Below are 24,353 nucleotides of genomic sequence, written 5' to 3'. Positions count from 1 at the left end.
TTTGGAGAAAGAGAAAAGTACCTTTGTCTGTGACCTCCTTTTTTCGTAGCATTAGCTATAAATAAGGATGAAAATGTAAAGGATGGTTTAAAATCAGAAAACAAATACATAGACTTTGATGCTCAGTGACTCTTCCAATCAAGACATGGATACAGACAACACTAAGCTAAAAAGAGCTCCTTCTAAAGTGTAATGATTAAAATGTGAACTTTGGCATGAAGCATATCTTGACACAAACTCAGAAATATAAATAGATATAGTCATATTGCTGAATGTCACTAAGCTTCATATTCCCCATCAAGAATCAAGATTAATAATCACGCCCATTCTGGACCTCCCCAAAAATAAATCCCTCAACCCTAATCAGAAAAGTGTCTATTTGCAGTAGGTGGTGATTAATATAGAGACCTACAACTAGCCAAGATGAGAGGAGAAAGAGACCGTGGGATGTCCATTCCTAAATGGAGTATCTATACTGAACCCTCTCATCCCAAGTCTCGGGATCGTTTCAGAAGAGGGAGCGGAGTGTAAGAGCAAGAAATATGGACATAACAAGGCTCTCACACATTTAAACTCAAGAGTGGTGATGACAGTATGCACAACATCTGTGCTAGCTCCAGCCAGACCAAATTCCACCATGGGAAGGCAAATGGGTACACTCTCCCACCCCTAGTTAAGGAGCTTTTAGCAATTAATAGCTGCTAGGAGATGGAGAATGGATGTTCTTTAAGTGTGTATCCTCTGCTAAGCTGACAGCACTCCAGTGAAAGGCCACACATCCAAGAATGCTTGAGTGGTACAAATTATTCAAAAAGACAAAAAGGTGGATAGATATGAAAGGCGAAGGATCTGAGAAGAGTTTGGGGGTAAAAAAAGGATGAAAGTATGATGTACAAAAGTTACAAAGAACTAGTGAAACACAATTAATAAATGGTTCATAAGTGTGTCTTCCTCCTATTATAAGGAGTGGATACTCCTTATACTCTCAGCCCAGTATCAAGCATAAAGCTAAGCATCTGTAGACATCAGGTGCGTTTACACCAATGTGTAATTGCCTCTGTAATAAACCATGAGAAAAACACAGAATTCTAGATCCAGTTTTTATTTGCTGTCATTTCGTTTTTGGTTTAGTTGCTTTCCTTTAAATGTTACTTCCTATCTCTGAGTGTTCACTTCCTTTCATCAACGGAAACAAAAATGGTGTTCTATTAATGCAATAAAGCATTTTTGGTATGACATAACATACATAAGAGAAGCTTTAATGCTCTGAAGTGATGTGTACATATACAAGGAAAAAATAGGTCCAACTCTACTGCAGTGCATTCTGGGCACCTCTGACCACACAGAGATGAATATGATCTACAGTACAAAATCAAACCATAAGACCACTGGACTCATAAAACAACCTGAACTCCAGACCAAGGACTGCTACTCACGGGTCACCCAGTACTAGCCCCTTACCTGCCTGGAGTCTCCGCTCCCTCAGCAGTTTAAGAGAGCAGGCTCCGTGCCCTCTAAACCCTTCCTCTGCAGCCTTGATAATAGGAATCTCTTGTCTGAAGGGTGTCTCAAATGCTTACCATTCCACAAACTAGGTCACCAGCTTCTTAAACTGTGACCTAAAATCCTACATGAGAACATGTAACTCAAAGTGAGGCTGATGGGAAAAAAATGGCAAGAATAAAAGGTTTCTGAATGTGTGACAATCAAAAATTAATTCAACCTCAAGTGCACAGTGACAGCAAGGTGCTTCTGGCAGCTCTTAGTTCTACGCATCGTGCTGGTTGTTTCTGAGCACCCAACATGAGCAGCATGCACCGTCGCCTTAAGCAACACCAGCTAATAGTGTCTGAAACACCCCAGCTCGGGTTTAGGAATATTAAAAGTCATGAAATGCAGCGTTTGCACTGTACATTCAAATTTTCTGCTCTTATAGAGACATAATAGTTTGATTACGGAAAATGAAGACTTCAAGTAGTTTTTTTTGTTTTGTTTTGTTTTGTTTTGTTTTTAATTGCCATTCCTCAACACATAGGTATCGAATATGTATGTCTGGGTTGCACTGTTGGGTTGTTTGAGTTTAACGTTCACTGATTGAGTTGCTGACCTGTATTATATTTAAAAATTGTTAAATAAATTTTGGGCATGGGGTTAGGACAGAGTTTCCAACGATGTCTGAAATGATATTTGGTATGCTTCTGCCACTTTGTTGAATACGTGAAATGACATTCTCAACGTTGACAATTAAAATATAAAAACACAGATCAACTCTTAAAAATGGTGAAGAGTCTGTACATCCTATAGTAGCAAATATTCACCCAAGATATAGTTCTTTATGTAACATTAAACAAGCACATTAATGCTATTAATATGCAAGTCTGCTTTCTTCCTTAATAAATGAAAAAATTATATGTATACCAAAGACTGATTTTAAGCAAATTTCTTAATAAGTCTTTATTAATTAATGTTTGATTTGTATATGTATTTTATATCTGTATACCCAATGTCCAAAAAATATATATTTCTTGAACACAAAGGACTCACAAGTGAAAAGACTTAAGAAGCCTGCTCAAAGCCAATAAACTTCACCAAAATGAAGCAAGGACAAGATTTGCTAAGGGTCAAGAATATTTCTCCCACAGAGTCAATGCAATCTCACATTATTTAATTTTTCACGTGCTTTAATCTTTGGTGGCATTCATAAATGAGCGGATTAAATGCAATTAACCCATCAGAACTCAGCTATCAGGCTTCACCCCAAAGGGATTTATGAAGCATCTTATAGCCAAAAAAAGGGCAAATCTAGAAAGACTCCAGCCAGAACCAGAGAAAAAGTAGCTAGTGGGGAAACTCAGTGAAAGGAAGTGAACCTGGTAAGGACTGCCTTTTTCATAATTTCCCTGTCAAATATAATATGCTTCTTGGCTGCTATTCCCTATTCTTTGAGTTCATCAGGACACCGTAGATTGGGATTTTTCAATATCATCAGGAAGGTTAAAAGAGGAAAGAGCTGTGAGTAGATAATGCTATGAGAAAATTACTGTTAGCATGGACCAGCAAGCCACCGAATTCTTCCATTCTGTTCTGGGGCTCAAAAGGTCTGAACTCTAAACCCAGTAGAAAATTAAATAAGCCTTTACCGCTGTTGGTTGCTTAAGTTGTTTCTCTGGATGAAAATCACTGTTCCTCAAGGAACAAAAGATTATTTTAACATACTGTTCCTCAATCTCGGTATTTTTGCAATTTGGGATCAGATATTCCTTGCTGGGGGGCAATGGCGCTGCCTTCGAAAGCGTATATTGGTTAGCAGCATCCCTGGCCTCCACGTGGGCATACCCAAACACCCCAGCATGACAGCTAAGACATTTCCAGACATCCAAGATGTCGCTCAGAATGGCAAACCTGTTCTTATTTGTGAAGCATCAGGTTAAAGAAAGTTCAGACAAAATCTCTCAGTCCCAAGCCAGAAGCGGTTGCCCTGACTGACCACTGAAAATGCTCTTGAGGCATAGTTTTAGGAAATAGATTGTCCTTGATGAAGACAACTTTTCAACATGACATGTCCCTGGGACTGGTGATCCATCCACAACGACAGTAGCCAAAGAGCCCAGTATTACGCGATTTGTTATTTACAAAAATATGCTGAGAGTGATAAAGATGAGAAGGAACTCTTGAGTTTCTCACTAGCACCATTCCCACAGCCCAGGGGTGGCCTTCTCCCGGTGGACCCATGATCCCTGTTATCTGGGGCTCAGGCATATTGATAAGCAGAAATGCCTATCCTTATTTTATTTCTGAGTCTCATTTCCCCAAACAGAGCTAGCTTCTTTTCTTTCTTTCCTCCGTTCAGGCTTACCCCTTTCTAGAATTTACTTCACTATTTGTTTTTTTTTTCAATTTTAGAGTTTATTGAACGATTCTCATTCTTATATTAAGAATATTAGTTTTTACTTCTATCGCAAAACAGGAAGCAGGCTGGATATGGGGGTATGTAACTGTAACTCTAGCACTTAGGAAGAGGCAGGGGCAGAAACATCACTCTGAGTTCAAGGCATTCTCATCTACACGTGTTTTCCAGTCCAGCGAGGGTTGTATAGTAAGAAAGTGCCTTCATGAATCAAAACTGAAAGGTGGCACAGATGTTTGTCTCCTTGTCTCCACAAGCTGGGGAATCAGTGTGCTGCTAGGATAAAGCATGAATTCCCAACAAGCAAAATGTATGCTCATCTGTTTGCAAGCATTACTCATTCGTATTTTGATTCAATATTGTGATGAAATCTTCTGAGGTGTTTTTATCACCATATCATCAACATAATACAGGGCACGGATTTCTTATTCAGTAAATACCAATTATTTCATTAAAGACAGCATTGGTTAAGATCTTGGTTCATGGAAAGGGGAAGGCAGGTTACAGCACAGATGTAAACACCTCAAGAGTTGAGTCTTACAGTGAAGACCCATAAAGTAAGTTGTCCTGGCTGCTTCCCCCTCGGTATGTGCAACTCCAAGGTATGATTCAGTGGCTGGACTCCTGGTTTTAATCACAGTGCTTAGATTTGGGGTGTAAGGCTGCAGCTGAAATAGGATCGCTCAGGCCACAGAGGTGAGTCAGTGAGTAAAAGTAAGTGCTGCCAACATTCATCTGAGAACCTAAATTCAAACCCTAGGATCCACAAGACGGAAGGAGAAAGCCACCTCCCACAAGCTGTCTTCTGAGTTCCACATGAGCGCCTTAGCATGCGTGCTCGCATACATACATGCACATGTGCATATCCCAGAATAAGTAAAGATGTGATTGTTAAAGGAAATCATATTCCTCTGCATGGAAGCACTATTATCTGCCAAGAAATGAGCAGAGTTAAGCTAAGCTCCTAGGCAGTGGAGTCATTGGCTAAAACATGTCAAAATGACAGTAACTGTCAAGCATTCTGTCATTAGTGTAATAGTTATAAGCATGAGGTCAAACTAGTGAAAGTGTTGACTCTCCCACGATTCATGTCTCCAGTAAGGATCATGAGGGTGACATCAGGTCATCTCAAACAAAAGCTCTGAGGGGGGAGGTTTCCTGAACCGAGGGAGCCTGGTGGGGAATCAATAAGAACTCCTTGGAATCAAAAATATTCAAGTACAGGGTCAAGGTATAAAAAGTATCTTCAAGGTTTCTTGCTTTTGCAGATACAGGCATCTCAGGAGACAAGCCCATCTGAGGATACAATAATGAGGAACCTGGACAGGGAATACAGATAAGTAGAAGAACACGGCAAGCCAGAAATTCCTGAATGTCTTGCCCTCTGCAGATCATGACGCAGCAGCTTGGGAACTGAGTCATGTATAAGGAGAGCAGCTTTTCCCATGATGCCCGATGTGGAAGACCCGAACAACTCCTCATTTTCAAACTGGAAAAGTCACACATGGGGTTTTAACCTAAAGCCAGTCCCATGATCCACTCGTAAGAAGGAAGTCGTATAGGTGGAAATCAGCGTTGCGCACACGTCACTCAGTTACGCAGCCTCGAGAGTCCTTGTCTCCTGAAGAAAGAAGCCATGGAAGAAACTGAGCATTAAAAGAAAAAAAATGTTTCTAGGCACATCCCTCCTAATTTCTATGCTGTCTAAAGAAATAAAGCCTGGTGCTCACGGCACATAATACCCAGGGACTAACTTGAGACAAAGGGACAAATTCTGAAACAGTATGAAACTACCTATAAGGCAGTAGAAGTTTTCAGATAGAAAAGTGGCATTGTTGTGGTGGTCACACTAAATCAGAATTAAGCAAAGCCTAAATCCTCTTCATTATTCTAATTACCATTTAATTCTTTTTCTATATGGATAGCAAATACATATACCTTCAAGAAATATAACTTCTGCTCTAAAGTACTTCAAAATCCACACATATGCTAGAGAAGGGTCCTTGGGAAACATGCTGGATAATGGCTACAATAATAAAATAAAGGTAATCTGGTGTAACAATTCAGTTTCTTTAAGGACTCAGTATTATAATGCTGTAAAATATACACAGTGTTTGGGCAGGAGAAGCTTTTTGTTCAATTCCTCCGAAAAGAAAGGTAGAATATCTGCCTTGAAGAATGATTCGGTACAATGCACCGAATACTTGAGACCATAAATCACATTTTAATGGGACTTGTAATGAAATGCCATGGAAGGAGAATAGTCTGAGGATCTCTGTCAACCTGTGTAACTGCAGTAGTAACTGTCAGGGGTTATTTCCAGAGCCACTGTCCCGCAAAAAGATGGCATGCGGAAAGAAGAGTGCCGTCCTGGTATTATCCTTGGTAGTAGTCTGATGTTTCACACATGTGTCTGGCAGCGGAAAGCGCCAACTACATAAATATTTAGATAGGAAAGAGAGGGGCGAAGCATTCCAGTGCCTAAGCTGCTCTTTCCTGTCATTCTCTGCAAAAGCAAATGCTTCTGCTCTGCTGCCTTGTCCAAATACCTCATTGCTGTTCACAGAGGAGGGGAAAAAGAAGTAAGAAAAAGGCGTAAATTTTTTGAAAAGAATAAAAAAAAAAAAAGGAAGGAAGAAACATGGCCTCGAAAATGACTAGCACATAAGTCAGATATGTTTGGCTTGCCCAGAAAGATTTTTCTAAAGGTTTTTCTCTGTTTTTAACCAATGGAAATTTTATTTTTCCTGACAGTTTTATGGACACTGTTTTCTGCAAATATCATCTCTAGCTGCAGCTTATATCTTACGTTCACTGGAAGCCAATTCCACTCCGTTTCACGGTCATCCACAAATGACTGATGTCTTGGGCTCCACAGCACCGCTGTGTGCTTTTGGATAACAGCAAAGCTGTTATCTCTGAGGACTCCAGCTGAATGGGTGAGCTTCTCACTGAGTATCAAGTAGTATCTCATTATGTCAAGGAAGCCATTAAGCATATGAGCCCTAGAAGTCTCACTCGAGAGAACATTTCCAACATAGCCTATTTCTGAGCATTATCCCTGAAGGAGATTATTCTCTAGCAATAAAAATTAAGGTAAACATGGGTGTAGCCAAAAATAGGCAGAGATAAGTGTTAAAGACTGACTAAATAATCCAAATCAGTTATTTCTTCTCCCTTAATATAACTTAGTAAGTGTTGTGTTCTGAGACGGTCTTATCAGCCATGATGCCAATCAATATAAAAACAATAAGCAAAGCTCTAATGAGTTCAGCTTCAGCCCAGTGATTGTAGCAACTGCCATTTTTACTGAAAGGAAAGTCTCTTGTATGTCTGTATTTGTTGATATTATAATTTTGCCCTCCAAAAAATTGTAATGGAAACTCACTCTTAAACAAGTAACAAGACAGGAGCCTACCACAGAGAGCCTCTGAAAGACTCTACCTAGCAGTGTATCAAAACAGATATTAAGACTCATCACCAAACCTCCGGCAGAATGCAGGGAACCAAAAAAAGGGAGGGGGGGAGTTGATAGGATCTGGAGAGGACAGGAGTTCCACAAGGACCAAATATATCTGGGCACAGGGTCTTTTATGAGACTGTTTCTCTAAACAAGGACCATGTATGGATGCAACCTAGAGCCCCTGCTCAGATGTAGCCCTTGGTAGTTCAGTATCCAACTGGGTACCCTAATAAGGGGAACAGGGACTGTTTCTGACATGAACTCGATGGCAGGCTCTTTGACACCCCCCCCCCAGGGAGAAGCAGCCTTGCTAGGCCACAGAGGAGGACTTTGCAGCCAGTCCTGAAGACACCTGATAAACCAGTATCAGATGTAAGGGGAGGAGGTTCTTCTTTATCAGTGGACTTGGAAAGGGGCAGGAGGAGATGAGGGTGGAAGGGTGGGATTGGGAGGGAAAGAGGGAGTGGGATACAGCTGGGATACAAAGTTAACAAACTATAACTAATATTAAAATAAAATAAAATTTAAAAAAAAGCCCTGAATAAGAGAATTAAGGATTTAGTACTTTGGTTATTTGTTTTAATACCCTTTCTCCAGATTCCTTTTTTATGGCAAAGTGTTGCTTTTCATTTCCCATCACTGAAAAAATACATTTTTATCAACATTAAAATATATTTTATCTAAGTAAATATTTGGGGTGCCTTAACATACGATCAGATTCTAAATCCCGTTTCATCTTCTTATGAAGCTGACATTTGTAACATTTATTTTAAATTTATCACAGTTCTATCTTAAGCTGAACTGTACATTTTAAAACCACAACCTTGCACAGCAAATAGGATACATATTGAGTTATCAGAATACGGAGTCAGCAATTGTTCTGAGAGCAGTGCAAAGCATGCCTCCCGTTCTAAAGGAAGAAAACCCCAAACAGGCTGAGAGGCTCAGCACGCTCTCACAGAGGACATAAATGGGAGATGGGATTTGCAATTGGAGACAATTTCAAGGCACTGCTCTCTAGTCATCTCATTTTAAAATTTCACATCGTATAAATATTCATTCTATCAAGATCTACATGATGGGATTGCAGAATTCACAGCTTTTTACTTGCCCCGTGCATGCGTACAGCTCTCATTAAAATGGTGTTCAGTTCAAAAATGAAAGCAATGCTGGAGGATAGCTCAGGGGTGTGGCTTGCACTCAGTGTGCAGGGGGTCCTGGGTTCTATCTTCAGCATGAAGACAAAAGGAAGAAATGCATACAGTTGATTCTATTTTTTTCACGTGACAATATTATAAACTGAAATAATTTTAAATGTTTATAATTACTTGGAAATGAGCACTGAAAGGAAAAAGAAATTCTTTACCCAAATATGTGCATGTGCTCTATTAGCTGACATGTTAGTTTTCAAGAAATTTCTGCTAATCTCTTATTGATTCTGTTATTCACCAAAGTAGAAATCTCTTCCTAAAAGTGTGCCTTACTGTAATAATCCTAAAACAGAGAGATTTGCTTGCATAGCCTCATAAGCAGGTTGCCAGCTAGCCACAGGCAGAGAGGAAATTCATCATGGTAACATTGCTTCCATTCGTCCCTGCCACACTCTCTCACAAAATTCCAAAGTCACTGACAACAGCTCCTCATTTACTTGAGCACATTTGGCACTCCTTTTGAGCTACTGCAAGTTAGAGGTGCTGTGTTTGATATAAACACAACACACTGAAAACATATCTACCTTATCCCAGAGTATCGTGTTTATTTTAATTTTAACTCCTTGGAGTACTTTAAGGAGAAAGAATTGGAAGTGAGGGGATGACACTTATGACTTTTCTTTCCTACCTCTTAACTAAGTTGTATTCATCTATCCATTCATTCAGCAAAAAAAAATAACTATTAATTACTGTACCTCTTATAGACACTGGGATACAGTGTGAGGCACAGAAAAAAAAAAACAATTCCCTTTTAAAGTCCCATCTCAGTGACCAAAAGAGATACTTGTCAATGCTCATTTATAAAGTATCTAGCACAGTGGAAGGTGTTAGATGCTATAGAAAAAAATAGAAAACAGGCCAAATGATTGGAGAGGCGTGTTATCGCAGAGGCTCCTGGTAAAGGAAGATCTTACTCCCTGTGTGCCTGTACCAAAAAAAATAAGCTAGGGGCTGATAAAGAGACAGCTCCTGTTGAAGGTCGTGTCCTGCCAGCAGCAGCCTCATGAAGTGTCTGTAGATCTGGTAGAATGGATGACAGGAAGGGGTACTGGGAGGCCAAGATGAAGAAACAAAGGTCATTACATTTTATTGGTTTTTTTTCTGTTTTTCATGTTCACACTCACTAGTCCTGTACTCTTTCAGACCCTTTCTACCTCTTTCTTTGTTCTCCTTCCCGAGTTAATTCATCTATCATGAAAATGAAAGAGTTTGAATTCTTCCAGTGTTGAGGCAGAACTGATAATGAGGTGTACAGCATCCACTGATTTTTGTTGTTGTTGTTGTTGTTGTTGTTTTGGTTGTCATTTGTTTGTTCTGCTTTCAGCAAGGCTTTGAACCCTGGATGCTACCTTTTCACAGCCCCTTTCAAGTCCCTGCTGCCAAAACCTCCCAATGTCTCCTTGTCATACCATTTCCTTATTTCAGCAATACAAAAAGAGTAGTATGCCCTTCAGTACGTGGTGGTTGTATGTGTTTAGAAACCAGCAAGAATGACAAGTAGAGGACGGGGAAAAATTGTCTTGAATGGCAAATAACGGTCACTTGCTCAAAACAAAACGAAGAAACACTCCACAAACATTGTAGAAGTGGTGATCGTGCTGTTTATTATGAAGCCACCATGAAAAGTCAATATCCATCTCTTCTGTTCTTCTTTCCAGGAGTGCTCTCTTCCATCTGTGTGTATACAGGTGGTGAGAAAGAATGGTGAAGATGATAGAGACAATAATCCACCTGCCAAAAATATTGCAGATTCTCTATCTAAATAAAACACAGAGAATGTAGAAGCTGGATGAACATGGATAGAAGTCATGATGTTGTTTCCTAGCCTATTTGTACTAGAGAGAGCAACCCACACAAGGATTTGTCAAATAATTTCCAATATGACATAAAGGAATAAATTTGAGTCAATAAATACAAAAGAAATGTTGCTGAATGAAAACATTAGTAAAACCTGAACCACAGGGATCTAGTCCAAGTAGGTAAGGATGTCTCAACATTTGAAAAACAATTAAGGTAGACCATCATACTGATAGCCAAAAGAAAGAAAAAACTCACTATCTTAAAACTATATGCAGAAAAGCATTGGCAGAATCTAATACTGATTTATAATCACACCACTACCTAAGCTATCAACAGAGGAAACCCTCCTCTTCTTTATTAAAAAAAAAATGGTATCTTCAAAATACTTACAGTTAATTGCATACCTACTGGTGAGAAACTCGAAATTTTCCCACTGAGACCAGGGGTAAAGCAAGTCAGTCTTCCTCTCAATACTTTTCAATGTCTTGGAAATTCCTTCACAGTCAGGACAACCAAAGGGGAAATAAAGGAAGGAAGAAACAAAATCCTCCTGTTCTCACAAGACATGACTGTTTATGTAGAAAACCCAACACACACCAGAAAAGACCCCTATGCTAAACACAAATATAGCAAGATACAAGGTGAATTTAAACATATTCAGTTACAGTCTATATTTGTACTGAATGAAGAGTCAAAACTAAATGCACTACAGAATTTACATAAACATCTCCAAAAATGAAATCAGAAGCTATAAATCAAATATGTACAAGATCTGTATGAGAAATATATAAAGATATGAATAATGTTTTAGTAACTAAACAGGTCAGAGGGATAACTTATATACTGCCATACATGACTGCCATACAAACATGAGAACCTGAGTTTAGTCCCTCCTGTCAGCAGGATCCCTGGCACCCTTCTAAGCAAATCAACAAGCTCCAGTTCAGTGACTGATCTTATCTCAAAAAGTTAAAGAATACACTTGATGTCAACTTTTGTGCTTTGAAGTGTATATACAACCAGAGAAAGACAGAGAGACAGAGGCAGGGGCATATAGAACTACATAAATGGAAAGACGTTTACATTTCATGGATAAAAAGACTCATTGTCAAGATGCTCATTTTCTCCAAACTGACCTGTAGATCCACAGCAAGTTTAAGTAAAATCCCATCAAGCTATTTTTGTTATCAGCAAATTGATTCCATAGTTGATACAGAGAAACAAAAGAACAGAACGAGACCAGCTAACAATATTTAAGAAAAGCAAAGAAAGTTGATACTTAATGTCTTACTATGAAGCTATAGTCAATAAAATGTTGTGATAGTGATTTAAAAATAGTCAAATAGATCAATGCAAGAAAATTAAAAAAAAAAATGAGGACTAGACCCAAACAAACACATCAACTGGTCTTTGACAAAGAAGCAAGACAATGGTGCCGGAACAATAGGTATTCACATGCAAAAGAGGGACTCTAAACACAGATCTATGACTTATGTGAAAATTAGCTTCAAAAGGATCACAGATGTAGAACTAAACTGCAAATTTTTCATAGAATATAACATAAGAGAAAATCTAGATGAACTTAAAAATAGGAATAACTTTAAATATAAAGCCAGAGTAAGTATTCATGAAAGTTATTACTAACAAACCATATTTCATTGCTCTTAAAATATTCTCATATGCAAAATAAAATATCAAGAGAATGGGAGAATATAAAGACATATCACAGACAGGGAAATGATATTTACCCAAGACATATATATTAAAGGGCTTTTATACAAAAATTCACACTTAAGAGTAACATTAATGGGGAACAGAGCTAAACAGAGAATTCTCTGTAGAGGAATACTGAATGGCAGAGAAGCACTTAAAGAAATGCTCAACCTCACTAGCCATTAGGGAAATGCAAATCAAAACAACCCTGAGATCTCACCTTACACCCATGAGAATGGCCACGATGAAAAACTCAAGTGACAACACATGCTGGAGAGGTTGTGGAGAAAGGGGAACCCTTCTCCACTGCTGGTGGGAATGTAAACTTGTACAACCACTCTGGAAATCAATCTGGTGCTTTCTCAGACAACTAGGAATAGCGCTTCCTCAAGATCCAGCCATACCACTCCTGGGCATATATCCAAAAGAGGCTCAAGTACACAAAAAGGACATTTGCTCAACCATGTTTGTAGCAGCTTTATTTGTAATAGCCAGAAGCTGGAAACAACCCAGATGCCCCTCAACTGAAGAATGGATGCAGAAATTGTGGTACATCTATACAATGGAATATTACTCAGCAATGAAAAATAAGGAAATCATGAAATTGCAGGTAAATGGTGGGATCTGGAAAGGATCATCCTGATTGAGTTGTCCCAGAAGCAAAAAGACACACATGGTATATACTCACTCATATAGACATACAACATAGGACAAACCCACTAAAACCTATGCATCTAAAGAAACTAAGCAAGAGAGAGGACCCTAACTAAAATGTCCAATCCCCATCCGGAAAGGCAAAGAGGATGGACATCAGAAGAAGAAGAAAACAGGAAACAAACTAGGAACCTACCACAGAGGGCCTCTGAAAGCCTCTGCCCTACAGACTATCAAAGCAGATGCTGAGCCTGATGGGCAACTGTTGGGCAGAGTGAATGGAATTTTAGGTAAGAACTGGGAAATAGTAAGAGCTGGAAAGGACAGGGTCTCCACAAGGAAAGCAACAGAACAAGAAAATTTGAACACAGGGAACTTCCCAGAGACTCATACTCCAACCACGGACTATTCATAGAGATAACCCAGAACCCCTGCACAGATGTAGCCCAGGGCAGTTCAGAGTCCAATTGGGTTACATAGTAATGTGAAGAGGGACTGCCTCTGACATAATCTGATTGGCCTGCTCTCTGATCACCTCCCCCTGGGGGGAAGCAGCCTTACCAGGCCATTGTAGAGGACAATGCAGCCACTTTTGATGTGAACTGATGGACTAAGATCAGAAAGGAGAGGAGAACCTCGCCTATCAGTGGACTTGGGGAGTGGCATGCAAGCAGAGGGAGGAGGGAGGGTGGGATTGGGATGGGAGGAGGGAGGGGCTTATGGGGGGATGCAGAATGAATAAAGTCTAATTGATGAAAAATTAAAAAAAAATCTAAAAAAAAGAATCTGTCAGTGACAATTACATTTTAATACTACTAAAAATAAATAATATAATAAAATAATAAAATTTAATGTAATAATATAATAAAATCCAATACATAGAAATTGTTTTAAATTTCAAAAAAAAAGAGTAACATTAAAAAGCAAACTCCCCAATTTAATAATAAAAAAAAAAGTGGATCAAAGGTCTTAGCATGGAACCCACTAAAGAAGATATGCAAATATCAAATAAGCATATAAAACAAAAACGTTCTACTTGATATGTCATGAGGAAAATGCAAACAAAAACGAAGGTAGAACACCACAAACTCCACAACAGGGCATAATTGTGGTGGCAAGCACATGTGGATGACAAGAATGCTCATGTGATGTTCAGAGGACTGCCAAGTGGAAGAGGATTTGACCATTTCTTACAGAATCATACATTCATAGCAGAAGTTCTAGGAACAGACCAGTGTGTGTGCACACATGCTGATGCTTACCTGGATTTCTCCATTGTATTCAAGCTGCTAGCCTAGTCAGGGAATAGTGCCACTCATGGTGGGAAGGTTCCCAACTCCATTTATTTAATTAAGATATTCCCATTTATTAATTAAATTAATTAATTACATAAATAATTAATAATGAATAATTAATTAAATAATAAATTATGGATTATGCGTAAATAATTAATTAAAAATAGATATTTAATTAAATAAGCTCCATTTATTTAATTAAGATAATAAGCAGGAATTGCAAGAGTCTTGTCTCCCAAGTGATTCTAGATTCCATCACACTGACAATTAACATGAACCATCTCAGTTACTAAGTTAAGGATGCTATTAATATGTAAGAGCTATATGCCAACTGATACCAGTTACCTGAAATCTAAATCTAAGACAACAGTACAAAAGATTAGTGGTTGCCAGGGGTTGCTGTGAGGCCAATAGTGCACACAGATATTTCAGGCAGTGAAAATACTCCATCTGATGTTATGAGGACACACATGTGACGTCAAACATTTGTCCAAATCCATAAAATGCACAACACTAATAGTCAATCCAAGTCTACCTAGACACTTTGGGTGACAGTAACTGTAGGTTCATCAGTTTCAGCAAACTTCCCACTCAAGGGCCCTAATCCAATATGACTTGTGTTCCCTAAAGAGAAAAAGACACTAGAAATTACTTTAAAAAGAGAGACCCATGTGCACAAGAACAAGACAGAACAAGTCTCAGACACCTAACCTGCCGCTCTTTGACGTTAGCCTTCAAACATCCAGAGTTATGAGGGAATACAGTTCTATTTTGAAGTCATGCAGCCCATGGGGTTTTGCTATGATGGCCCTATCAAATTAACGCAACTGTTAAAATGTAGTAAAAATAAAGTAATTGGCTCTTGTCATGGTTTGAATGAAAATGCTCCCATAGGTTCACAGGAAATGGCATTGTTAGGAAGCGTGGATTTGTTAGAGAGTTGGTGTGGCCTTGTTGGAGAAAGTATATCACTGGAGATGGGCTTTGAGGTTTCAGAAGCTCAAACCAAGCCCAGTGACTCACTCTCTCATCCTGCTGCCTGCTACTCCAGATGTAGAACTCCGAGCTTCCTCTCCAGCACCATGTCTACCTTTGTGCCACCTATCTTCCTGCCATGATAATAATGAGATAAACCTCTGAACCGTAAATCAGGCAAAATTTAATGTTTTTCTTATTTTTAAGAGTTGCCATGGCCATGATCTTTTTACAGCAATAGAAACCCTAAGACAGTTCCTATTTCCATCCTCACCACAGTCAATCATAAGAGCTAGCTTCCATTTCTCAGCTAAAGAGGTGAATATTTTTAGATGACAACTGGACCACATCTTGTTGACACTGTGAAGTCACTGATTAGGATCTTATGACAGATCTCCTTTCCCTGCTCTCTGGGGATCCAATATGTACTGGAGCCCTCTGATCTAATATCAGGTGACTCACCCAGCTGGGAGAGCTAGAACTGAGACTTACGTTTGATTTAAGATTACAGAGAATTGATCATCTTTGTCATCTTCTCTTCCCCTCACATTTCCCATCTGTGAATAGCTACTTCTTTACAATGAGAAGTAAGAGGAAAACACCAGGGTACAAAACCAGCACAAAAAGCTATAGATCGGAGTCAAGAAGGACAAAACATCCCCGGTTAGTTAAGATGAAATGATGCTAGATGGAACTCTGAAAAGCTGGAACAAATCAACCTTGAAATTTGGGGTGATTGTGGAGCAATAAAATGGCAAACGGGCTGAGATAGGATCCTGTTTTCCCCCACGGCCTATGTGTCATGCAAGCAACAACTAAGTGCTGTGTCCCAGAGCACTTACCTGGGATGGCAGCCTGAGAGCTGGCTGCCTCATTGGGGTTAAATGAGTAATAGCCCAACCTCTGACACTTGCATCCTGAACACAACAGAGATGAAGAAGGAAGAAATCACATGAGCAAGTGCTGTCTGTGCTTAGAAAATGTGAGAGCCATAAAAGCAGCCAGGCAGAGGGTAAGCCTGGAGAGGAGAAGGAAGATGCACACACTGGCACACAAGAGTCAAGGAAATGGAGTACCCTCTGCCTTCCAGTTTCTAACTCCCACCCATCACAGGAGCAGTGCATTAATGCTCTCCTGCAGCCATCCTGGGAAGGCCGGGGTGGCTCACTGCAGGACTGCAGAACGCTTTGTAAGAGAAGTAGCAACCTATGCAAAGAGTGTGAACTTTGGGTAGCTTAAATATTAATCTAAGAGGTTATTTTAGCCGGAAGAGATTTAATTATCTCTAACTGTCAAGTTGACGTTTTCACTCCATTAGCACAAAAGAGGTTTCTGTGCAAGAAAGAAAATCAGGTACACAAAACTTTCAAAACTCCTTTTGTTCCTACATATATACAAAACTCCATATATGTGTGTATATACATATATATACAATTATATAATATATTTCTTCTTATTTTTTCTCAATAAAGGAAACATACATGCACAGGACTTGTCAGAATCCCTGTGCATGGAATAACAAATGTGTGCATCCCACTGGAGCAGGCATGCACAGGAGCTGCATGAGACCCACTCGGCTACTCAGTAGAGGATTGCTAGTATATGTGCTAATTTAAATTAAGCCAAAAAACAAACAAACAAACAAACAAAAAACTCTACTTATCTTAACAATTCTAAAGATTGATGAATTACTACTTGATTGTGGAGAATTCAGCTACTGTAATTCAGAGCCAAAATTACCTTAGGCTGGCTTTCACTCCTTTTGTAACCATTTGTTTTACCCTTCTGTGTTTAACCTAATCCTTTTCACCATCAATTAAAAATTCCTGGATTGTTTTAATTTAGTAGACCCAAACATCTACCAATCCGAAACCAAGACTGTCAACAGACAGAATCTGAGACTCATAGCAGAGATTTTGCCACTTGGCTGTAACCAGTCAACTAGTTACCCATGCCAATGTATTTGAAAAAAAAAAATGCCTCATAGCCTTCTTCTGCTGTGTAAGTATAAATACTTCATAAACTTGCTTCCACATTGAAATACAGGATCTGGGGCAACTTGAACTCAAGTCTCCGGGTTATACGCTTAAATCTGACTCAAGAATGAACTCCTGCTCCCCTTGAGGTAAGAGTTACGCTATGCACTGCTATGTGTGGCTCTATAAAGTCACCTCCTGCAGAGACTGAGGGTGGAAGGCCATGGCAGGGCAGACAGGAAGCAGGGACATTCACATTCTGAGCCGAGACATGACTTCCGTATTGCCGCCGACACACAGTAGCATGCTTTGTTGGCTGCTTTGCAGAGTGAGGTGCAGAACATATTTTTTTAAAGGAGGGGCAAGCATTAGAAAAATGTCACTCTTCCTAATTAAAATAACTATCTATCTTTAATGTAACCTTCCATGTTCCAAGGATAACCGAGCATATTGCCTGATTTGCACACTCCTGGTTTGCATTTGCCTAGATCATTATTGCAATAAGAAGATGCAGATGCTTAAGTTAATTTTATTGTTAATGCTTCGGGGCATTTTTTAGGAAAAGTGCACAAAGTTTTTAAAAAATCCAATAAATTATATTGGGTCTTAATTTACTTCATGTTATACCTTCAATTGAGGAAGGACACAGAAGTGCTCTTGAATTTAGATCTTAATTTTATCACCAATTGGGTAAGCATTTGAATTACTAGAATGGGCGAGACACACTCTTGGAATGTTACTTATGTGTTAACAATCCCTCATTAGCTAGATAAAGAATTACATCTTGACTAAAATGGGTAAGAAGCTTATAAACTATCTTATTAATTCACAAATAATGACAACTTGAAGGCATACATTATGCGATCCTCGTGTCAAAGGAAATGAAAGCTTTTCTAGAATCATCTATAAAAATGCTGATTGCCCAATGCACCCTCCAGCCACAGAATCTTGATGCAATTGTAGGCAGAAATACCTTTGAATCAGTTAATTATGTATGATAACATCTGGGAGGGATTAAATAAGTATTTTATACAGAAAAACAAAATAGGGAATAATTGAATGTGCACCATAGGTTGTAAAACATTGATTGTTTATAGCTTAAAATTCAATTTATTCATTTACAATAAAGGGAGAGAGGCCTCGCTGGGTTTCCTTTCTCTCCCTCCAGAAGTACCTTGAGATCAGATTTGAAATCCCTTATTTCAGGTACCCATATATGTACCTGAAATATATGTGTACATATAGTGAACATACATTTGTACATATGTGTGAATGCATATATGTACACATATATGTGGACATGTGTATACAAACACACCTACCAACTAAGTTTTGAAAAGTTGGAGAAATGTACTCCAAAGAACAAAATCTATCTGGGAATAATGGACCTTTGCAACAATGGTACACAGCCATCGCCTGTTCAAAGAGCTTGCGAGGCCAGAAGCCTTTCTTTGATTATTTTAATTATACTTATTTCCTTATTGCGCATGTGTGTGCATGTCTTTTTGTGTGCACAGGCTTGTCACACTGCACACATGCGGAGATCAGAGAACAACTTCAGGATTCAGTCCTTGCCTTCTACCATTTGGGTCCTAGGGATCAAAGTTGGGTTATCAAGCTTGGTGGCAAGACATTTTATTGCTGAGTTATGTCAGTAGCACAAAAAAAAAATGTTTGTAAAGACAAGATTTGGGGAGAACTGCATATAATATTTGGAAATGAGAATTTTTTTCCACAATGACTAATAAAAAAAAAAAATGTGGCACAAGCCTAGAGTTCAACAAGTGGTTGCTGGACAGACGTCCATGTAGAATTTCTTATATGTGAGACAGCAATACTCTCTGCACACTGCTGTTGTGTGGCACGGTCATTGATGCCACTGTGATTTAGCAGCCAGTCAGAGGGGAGAATCAGTGTCTCATAACCTCCCAGATTCATGCACATTTTTGTCTTAGGGTTTCCTTCACAGCTCCATGTTGATTTCGGCAGCTTTCACATTTCTTTCCCAACCAGAAGCATGAATGATGTCACTTTTGTGGAGTGCCCATGTGGAAATGGGTGTCCCAACATATCCCACTCACTGCAGTACCAGAGAACACTCTCTCAACTCTCTTTTTTCACCCACATCTGATTCGTCCACATTAATCTTCTCTGTGTCTCTCCTCTATTCCCAGAACAACTTTCTCACACTCAAATTGGCTTCCTCAGAATGAATTCCACCAAATATAGATGCCGTTTTGAAGCCCTCATCATGTTTCCCTTCTGATCCCACTTGCTCTACAATAGGTGATATCTATTTATTTGGGATGTGTGTGTGTGTGCATGTTATAGTTAAGATTACCTTTCACTGGTCACTTTGCAGGATCCAGGGAAAGAATTCAAGTCATGCAAGCCCTCTACCCTTGCAGCTATTTATTATTTCACTGATCCCAAAGGAGCATTCTCCACAAGGAGAGCAACAGATCCAAAACTTCTGGGTACAGGGGTCTTTTCTGAGACTGATACTCCAATCAAGGACCATGCATGGAGATAACCTAGAAGTCCTAGGACCCCTCCACAGATGTAGCCCATGGCAGCTCAGTCTCCAAGTGGGTTTCTTAGTAATGGGAACAGGAACTGTCTCTAACAAGAACTCAGTGGTTTGCTCTTTGACCACCTCCCCCTGATAGGGGAGCAGCCTTAAGAGGCCACAGAGGAAAACAATGCAGCCAGTCCTGATGAGACCTAATGGGCTAGAGTCAGAGGAAAGGGGAGGAGGACCTCCCCTATCAGTGGACTTGGGGAGGAGCATGGGAGAAAACAAAGGAAGAAGGGTGGGGTTAGGAGGGAAGGAGGGAGGGGCTTACATCGGGAATACAAAGTGAATAAACTGTAATTTAGAAAAATATAAATTAATTTTGAAAAATTTTTAAAAACCAATGTTTTACTGCTAATACAGAAACTTAAGCTTAAATCACCCTCACACAGACTTTTTCAGTCACTCATCTACAGAACCTTCTAGTCTTAGCTCTGAGATCAGCACTCAGCTCACCATGCCTTATTATAAGGGAAGCAAAGGAGACAACTCATCCCTATTCTAACTTCACCAGGGTTTGGTTTGTAATCCTTTGTAGTTCTTTGCAAGCCTTGTCTGTATTCAACACTGAGTATATCATCCGCAAATACCTATTAAGATAATCACTTCTTTATATCAGCATTTTCCATACAATTCACAAATAAATTTGGTCTTTTTTTATAATAAATGTTAAAATGCATAATTTCAACATCTGTTACCCCAACTGCATTTTTTCAGTTCTTCTCCCATATATTACATCTCTTCCACAGTTTCTCCTCCCTCTCCTCCTCCAGTTCCCAGCCTCCACTTCCCCTTGATAGGTATTTTCTTTCATAATATCTAGGAAAATTCTAGCTGCAAGTGTTTATAACCTGAATTTCTTTTCTCTGAGCCCAGTGAGCCTGTTTTTTTCTGCTGTATGGCTTCCTTTATTCTCTGTAAGACATGTATGTGAAAGGACTTTTGTAGTACAACTACTCAAGCAGAAATTCCAGTTTCATTCATACAGAAAACAAAGTTCCTCTTATTGGTCAGCTGAGTTCTCAGAGATGTCCTATTTGCTGGCATTAATTAATGCCTACAAACCATCATGTAAGGTTCACCATTTAGCTGTTTCATCAACTGTTTTCTGGAACACAGTAGTTTTACAAATAACATATTCTTGGGGCTTCTACCAAACTTAGTCAACCACCCCCAATATTCAGGGTTGCCTTAATTCTGTGCAAAGCAAGGCTATACACAACAGAACTTCAATACTATAGAAAAATATTGACTTTATCAAGTGCCGTATCATCAATATACTATGTTATTTAGCATAAAGTTATTACTCTACATCTAGTGGGCATGAATGAAACATTCTAAAACAATGTGTTTAGGTATTTCCCCAAAATAACTACTAGTTTTAAAGTTTATTTTAATATTGAAAGTCATTGGCTTCTGCCAGCATTCACAACTGACGCTGCAGACTTATATGATTCCCCAAATCTGTAATAGTGTATTTATTCTATTAAAACAAAATATCCAAGTCTGGGTAGTTTATAAATAACAGAAATTTATTTTCCAGAAATTAATTTTCTGGCAAAGTCACGATGAAAGTACCTGCAAACTGAATGTTCTCTAGACACTCCCCTTTGTTTCCAACATGGCAGATTCTTGTTGTACCCCACAAAGAAAGAAAAAAAACAAGAGTACAACACTGCTTCTTCACATGGTAGAAGCGATGGAAGGGACAGGCAAGATTCTGAGGCCTTTCCTATAGAGGCTTTAGTCATATTTGTGGGAACAGGAGTCTGTCGGTTTAATTACTTCTCCAAAGGCCTAGGCCTTAAGCCCATCACTTTGTCCCTTACGTTCCAGTGTACGAATTTCAAAACCACACACATTCAGACCTTACCAACACTGTGATTTTGGAGTGTTTCATTCTAAACATGTCTCGAGAAGGAGATATTTCAACATACATAGAAGCTCTTAAATTAGCACATCACACAGTTTTCCCTGTAACTGTTGTCCTGATGCCCTCAGGTATGAGGTTAAAAGTGATGCAAATGTGTTCTCAGTTGAATGACAGTAGTGAGAAAAGAACATACTTTTTTTAATTTTTTATTTAACTTTTATTAATTACACTTTATTCATTTTGTATGCCCCCATAAGCCTCTCCCTCCTCCCCTCCCAATCCCACCCTCCCTCCCCTTTCTGCATGTATGCCCCTCCCCAAGTCCACTGATAGGGGAGGTCCTCCTTTCCTTCTTTCTGATCTTAGTCTCAATTCTCATCAGAAGTGGCTGCATTGTCATCTTCTGTGGCCTGGTAAGGCTGCTCCCCCCTCAGGGGGAGGTGATCAAAGAACAGGCCAATCAGATTATGTCAGAGGCACTCCCTCTTCCCATTACTATGGAACCCAGTTGGACACTGAACTGCCATGAGCTACATCTGTGCAGGGGTTCTAGGTTATCTCCATGCCTGGTACTTGGTTGGAGTATGGGTCTCTGGGAAGACCCCTGTGTTCAAATTTTCTGGTTCTGTTGCTCTCCTTGTGGGGTTCCTGTCCTCTCCAGATCTTACTATTTCCCACTTCTTACATAAAATTCCATTCACTCTGCCCAACAGTTGGCCATAAGTCTCAGCGTCTGCTTTGATAGTCTGCAGGGCAGAGGCTTTCAGAGGCCCCCTGTGGCAGGTTCCGAGAAGAAAACAGCACAGGCTCTGTTTTCTTCTTCTGGCTTTCAGAGGCCCTCTAGCAGGTTCCTAGGTTGTTTCCTGTTTTCTTCTTCTTCTGATGTCCATCTTCTTTGCCTTTCAGGATGGTGATTGAGCGTTTTATTTTGGGTCCTCTCTCTTGCTTAGTTTCTTTAGATGTACAGATTTTAGTGGGTTTATACTATGTTGTATGTCTATATGAGTGAGTATATACCGTGTGTGTCTTTTTGCTTCTGGGACAACTCACTCAGGATGATCCTTTCCAGGTCCCACCATTTACCTGCAAATTTCATGATTTCCTTATTTTTCATTGCTGAGTAATACTGCATTGTATAGATGTACCACAATTTCTGCATCCATTTTTCAGTTGAGGGGCATCTGGGCTGTTTCCAGCTTCTGGCTATTACAAGTAAAGCTGCTACAAACATGGTTGACCAGACACATTAAATAGGCTAGAAAAAAAAGTGGGGAATACCCTAGAACTCATTGGTACAGGAGAACACTTCCTGAACAGAACACCAACAGCACAGGCTCTAAGAGCAACAATCAATAAATGGGACCTCATGAAATTGAAAAGCTTCTGTAAAGCAAAGGACACTGTCATCAAAACAAAAAGACTGCCTACAGATTGGGAAAGAATCTTCACCAACCCTTTATCTGACAGAGGACTCATATCCAGTATATATAAAGAACTAAAGAAGCTGAAAAGCAGCAAACCACGTAATCCACTTAAAAAATGGGGAACAGAGCTAAATAGAGAACTCTCTGTAGAGGAATATTGAATGGCAGAGAAGCACTTAAAGAAATACTCAACCTCATTAGCCATTAGGGAAATGCAAATCAAAACAACCCTGAGATTTCACTTTACACCCATGAGAATGGCCGAGATGAAAAACTCAAGTGACAACACATGCTGGAGAGGTTGTGGAGAAAGGGGAACCCTCCTCCACTGCTGGTGGAAATGTAAACTTGTACAACCACTCTGGAAATCAATCTGGTGCTTTCTCAGACAACTAGAAATAGCGCTTCCTCAAGATCCAGCCATACCATTCCTAGACATGTATCCAAAAGAGGCTCAAATACACAATAAGGACATTTGCTCAACCATGTTTGTAGGAACATACTTCTTTTTTTTTTAATTTTATTTTTTTCTCATCAGTTACATTTTATTAACTCTGTATCCCAGCCATGTCCCGCTCCCTCATTCCCTCCCAGTCCCTCCCTCCCTCCCTAATCTCCACCGTGCCCCTTTCCAAGTCCACTGATGGGGGGGACCTCCTCCCCATTCATCTGATCCTGTTTTATCAGGTATCTTCAGGACTGGCTGCAAAGCCCTCCTCTGTGGCCTAACAGGACTGCTCCTCCCTTGGGGGGTGGGGAGGCCAAAGAGCCAGTCATTGAGTTCCTGATGTATGGATATTAACCTAGAACCTCCGCTCAGATGTAGCCTGTGGTAGCTCAGTAACCAATTGGTTTCCCAAAGTGAGAGGAACAAGGACTATTTCTAACAGGAACATACTTCTTATGGTGGATCTTGAGGCTGATCTGCAACATGAACTCAGCCAATTCTTTGTCCCAAATCCTTTTACTTTACGTCATTGTCAGTTTTGAATCTAGAAAGACCATTAAGGTGTACTGTTTCAGCAAGGCTTGCTGTCAGAGATATCATAACAGGACACCATAATACAGTCTATTCATCTGCCTAATAGATGTTTGTCATATGGCTAAAGAGAGGATCAGAAATAAACATATTCCTGAACTTCCCTTTCCCAGGAGGTGTTAACCCTTAACCCAAAGAGGAAAGGGGATTCTTGCATATGGGCTTGCATATACTCAAGTTTCTGTGACTAAGTGGAATCTTGTTAGGCATTCATAGGAATTAAATAGTGTGTTGGTAATAGAGCTCATTCACAGAGCAATTGTCCTGTCTGCGCAAGCTGTGGGTTCAGCCCCTAGAAGGGGAAATGCATAGGCATTAATTAGTGAAGCTATTAAATATTATATTAGCTCTTTTGCTTTATGTTTCTACTTCGACTGGTTTAGTGAATAATGTATGCTAATTTTTCACAGTCTGATCATACAGATATTAATGAAACTAAAACAAGTAG

At 39.5% G+C, this 24,353-nt stretch overlaps 1 long non-coding RNA gene across 1 annotated transcript in view; it reads right to left on the bottom strand.

Annotated features, from left to right (window-relative positions):
- Positions 1-1,113: 1,113 nt before the first annotated feature.
- Positions 1,114-24,353, bottom strand: part of LOC132648572 (uncharacterized) — a 32,942-nt gene continuing 9,702 nt past the window's right edge. Inside the window, exon 3 of the long non-coding RNA XR_009587002.1 lies at positions 1,114-5,528. This is a non-coding gene — a long non-coding RNA (uncharacterized LOC132648572). The remainder of the gene's footprint in view (positions 5,529-24,353) is intronic.

This window comes from Meriones unguiculatus, chromosome 17 (assembly GCF_030254825.1).
Source record: "Meriones unguiculatus strain TT.TT164.6M chromosome 17, Bangor_MerUng_6.1, whole genome shotgun sequence".
Taxonomy (NCBI): Eukaryota; Metazoa; Chordata; class Mammalia; order Rodentia; family Muridae; genus Meriones; species Meriones unguiculatus.
This window is presented reverse-complemented; position numbering and strand designations above follow the sequence as displayed.